Source organism: Chenopodium album, chromosome 1 (assembly GCF_948465745.1).
Source record: "Chenopodium album chromosome 1, dcCheAlbu1.1, whole genome shotgun sequence".
Classification (NCBI taxonomy): Eukaryota; Viridiplantae; Streptophyta; class Magnoliopsida; order Caryophyllales; family Amaranthaceae; genus Chenopodium; species Chenopodium album.
The window spans coordinates 44,441,458-44,445,694 of NC_137834.1; the positions used below are offsets into that span (position 1 = coordinate 44,441,458).

At 39.9% G+C, this 4,237-nt stretch overlaps 1 non-coding gene across 1 annotated transcript; it reads left to right on the plus strand.

The window, feature by feature from the left end:
* The first annotated feature begins 2,545 nt into the window (after positions 1–2,545).
* LOC145564897 (small nucleolar RNA R71) lies at positions 2,546–2,653 on the plus strand. Its single transcript, XR_014094924.1, has one exon. It is a non-coding gene; the product is annotated as a small nucleolar RNA R71 (small nucleolar RNA).
* The last annotated feature ends 1,584 nt before the right edge of the window (positions 2,654–4,237 follow it).

Here is a 4,237-nt window from a genome sequence, read left to right on the forward strand (position 1 = left end):
TGTATGCAAATGTCCCATATGGACATGTGAAAGTAGTTTTCTCTTGATCACTTGGATGGATAGGGATTTGGAAAAATCCAGAATACCCATCCAAGAAATAAAAGAAAGCATGGTTAGAAAGCCTTTCAAGAATTTGGTCCATGAAAGGGAGAGGAAAATGATCTTTCTTGGTGTTTTTGTTCAATCTCCTATAATCAATGCACATTCTCCATCCGGTCACCATCTAGGTGGAGATTTCCTCTCCCTTATCATCCCTGATTATGGTCATTCCACCCTTCTTTGGAACCACATGAACCGGGCTAACCCATTTGCTATCGGAGATAGCATAGATGATGCCGCCTCACGTAGTTTCAAAATTTCTTTCTTCACAACCTCTTGAAGGTGGGGGTTCAACCTTCTTTGAGGTTCAATAGAGGTGGAATGATCATCTTAAAGATGAATACGATGCATGCATAAAGAAGGGATAATACCTTTAATATCATCAATGCTATACCCTATCACATCCCTATATTTCCTTAAAACATCAAGAAGTTTTTCCAAATTAAGACCATCTAGGGTAGCATCGACAATAATAGGGTATTTTCCCTCCTTATCAAGAAAAGCATATTTCAAAGAAGGGGGAAGGGGTTTGAGTTTTACCTTAGGAGGAGGCTTAGAACTCTCCTCCAATTTTTCCTCCTTGGACTCAAGCTCGGTCTCAACTTGTTGTTCAACTTCCTCCTTTGAGGATTCCTCCATTGCCATGACAAATTCTTTAGCCTCTTGAGAGTGGAACTCTTCTTTGCATGTAAGGGCTTCTATTATTAGATCTTGAGGCCTCATCACGACCCTCCCCAAACGATCTAGCTCTTCATTCAAAACATCAACTCTATAGCATTTTTCAACCATGGGGGTCTTGAGCAACTTCGAAAATTCAAAGACAATTTTTTCATCGGCCACTTCACAAGTGATGGTGTTGTTCTTGCAATTGATGACCGCCCCCAAAGTTTTAAGAGCTTCATGTCCCAAAATCAAAGGAGTGTGAACATCTTCCTCCATATCCATCACTACAAAGTCTCAAGGCACGTAGATGTGTCTCACTTGAATTGGAACATCCTCAAGCTCTCCACAAGGTAATTTCACCAATTGATCGGCCAATTGAATTGTCTTCCTTGTAGGGATCATCTCAATATTGAGTTTTTGAGCAATGGATATAGGGATTAAACTAACACTTTCTCCAAGATCGGCTAAGGCGCCCCTAGCTTCCATGTTCCCAATTTTCACCGGCAAAGTGAAACTTCCCGGGTCTTTTTCCTTCTTGGGCATCTTATATTAGACAAGAGCACTCACTTGATGTGGAAGGGTGATAAGATCATCATTGAGCTTCCTCTTGTTGGTTAGAATATCTTTGAGGAACTTGGAATAAGATGGCATTTGTGTCACAACTTCAAGAAAAGGGAGGTTGATATGCAAATTCTTCATGACACTAAGAAATTTTGTGAACTTGTCATTCAACTTCCTCACCGCAAGCCGACCGAGAAAAGGAACCGGTCCATCAAAATTCCTAGCCTCACTTGGAATTGAAGTTGTTTTCTCATTGTCTATCTTCTTCTTCTCCGAACCTCCTTCTATCTCATCACCTCCCTTGTTTTCATTCACACTCTCCTCTCCTCCGTTCTTTTCCTCACTATCCCCTTCATTTGGTCCTTCATAGGAAGTTCCCGACCTTAATGTGATCGCCTTGCATGTATCGGGTTTTGGATTGTGAGATGGGTTAGGTTGTGGTTGTCCGGGTTCTCTCGGCCAATTGAGCTAGTTGTGAATCAACCATCTTGTTGCGGGCTCTTATCTCTTGCATTTGTTGCCCAAAAGATTGCATTTGTGCTTGCATGGCTTGGAGGAGTTGAGTTTGATTTAGCTCCGCTTGAGGTGCTTGTTCTTGATGATTTCTTTGAGGTGCTTGGGTTTGATTGTTGTATTGGTTGTTCCTTGGATAGCTTCCTCTTGGGTTTATGGGTTGAGATGGAGGTGGATTTTGATATTGAGGATTGGAGTTAAAGAAAGGTTGAGCTTGTTGGTTCCATTGTTGAGGTTGAGGTACAAACCCGGGAGGTGGTTGTCTCCAAGCTACTCCACCGCCGCTTCCTCTTAATCCCTATTGCCTTGTGTTGTATGCCGCTACATGTTCGGGGCTGAAACCTCCACAATAGGATGTATCATGGTTCGTTCCTCCACAATTTTGACAAGAGAAAGAGTTAACTTGAGAAGAGCTTGCTCCACCACTTGAGCTTGCATTCACACTCGTGTTCAATTTGGAAAGTCCTTTTGTTAGTTGATCAATTTGATGTTGTAATTGATCAACTTTCTCCATTTCGTAAATACCACCTCTCTTTGGAGCGTTTCTTCTTCGGCCCCCCCAAGAGTAATTCTTTGCTACCTCTTCTATTGTGGCTTCAACTTGATTTTGAGGGATCTTGATTAATTGACCACCCGCCCCCGCATCCAAATTGGCTCTTGACATGGGCTCCAATCCGTCGTAGAAAAACCGCATGAGAAATCCTTTATTGTACTCATGGTGGGGACATGCTTGCACCAACTCTTTGAATATCTCCCATGCTTCACCAAGACTTTCATCGGCCTCTTGCTCAAATGATGCAATTTCCCTTCTCATTTCGGCGGTCTTCTCTTCGGAGATAAAGCGCTTCAAGAACACCTCTACAACTTCCCTCCATGTTGTGAGAGAGTTAGGCTTACTTTCTTTAGCCATTTCTTTGCTCGTCCAATGAGAGATTGCCGGAAAAGGTACATAAGAATGTAGTCTTGACTCACTTCATTGGTTTGCATCATTGTGCACAATTCAAGGAATCGGTCCAAATGTTCAATAGGGTCCTCACTTGCACGAGTATATTGTGGATGGATTGAGAAGTTGGTTTTCGTGCCGGGTAGCAAAATCCCTCCCGTGAGCTCATAATCCTCCGGATTTCCGAACTCACGAAACAAGACATCATTCTCTTGTCCCGCCATTGATTCGCGTGGTGAACTTGAAGAGTAAGTATCACTCTCACTATCAACTATATCACCAAAAACTCTTCCCTCGTCCTAATAAAGCCTAGGGACTTGTCTCAAGGTTCGGTTGATTTCGTGGTCAATTTGATGTGAGGGTGCTCCTTGAGACCTCCTAAGCATTCACCAAAGCTAAGAAAACAATTAGCAATGACAAGGATGATAAAAAAAAAAAAAACAAAAACAAAAAGAAAAGAAAGCAAAATGACTCTAACAAAAGCAATAATATTCGCTAAACAAGCCGCTTCCCCGGCAACGACACCAAAATTTGATAGCGGGTTAAGGTAGGTCTTTAAGCTACCACCCTAACCAAATTAATAATTTATAAAGCCTAAACCTACACTAAACTAGTTAGTGGCAAGTAAAGGGTCGAACCACTAGGGAAGCACGCTAATTCAACATCAAATATCACTAATGCAAGTGTGAAAAGGGGATGGTTTTGTTGGTTTTGTTGAGTAGAACACTAAAACTACAAGTAAGCAAGAAAATGATGATTAAAATCAATAGAAAATGAGGCTATGGGTTCTGGGGTTTCAAACATGATTAGAAAGAGGGGAACAATGATAGTTATCATGATGAACATGCCAAAGAACACAAGATTTTACCTAAACAATTCATTCTCATGCAATAGTCTAGGCAAATCAATGAAAGAATTCTATGCTAATTAGGATCATTCTCATGCATCCTATTAGACACAAGCAAATCAAGAGAATAAAGAAACACAATACATGAAACTCCATTTTAACAACTTATTCTCATGCAATCATTAAAATAGAGGTGATCTTAATCTAGTTCAAATCATTTTCATGCATTTAAACTAGAAGGCAATCAAATAAAGTGCAATAATAATCTCAAGCCATTAAAAATCATGTCTTTCATCAATTTAAGGCATGTAATCAATCAAACTATCACCATTCGTCCACCATTCAATGCATATCTTCCACCCCCTTCCCCTAGCTAAGAGTTTAGCCTAGAGAAGGGAGATTAAACATAATATCAAAACTAGAAATAAACACAAGAAATTCAAAACAAAACATGATTGAAATATATGAAATCAATAATAACTAGATAAACTAATAAGATAGACAAAAATAAGTAACAATAAAACAAATAAATAATATTAAAGGAAATGAGAAGAGATTACTAAAGAAAGGATTGAAGAAAGATGAAAACTTGGATACTTGCTTGATTGATG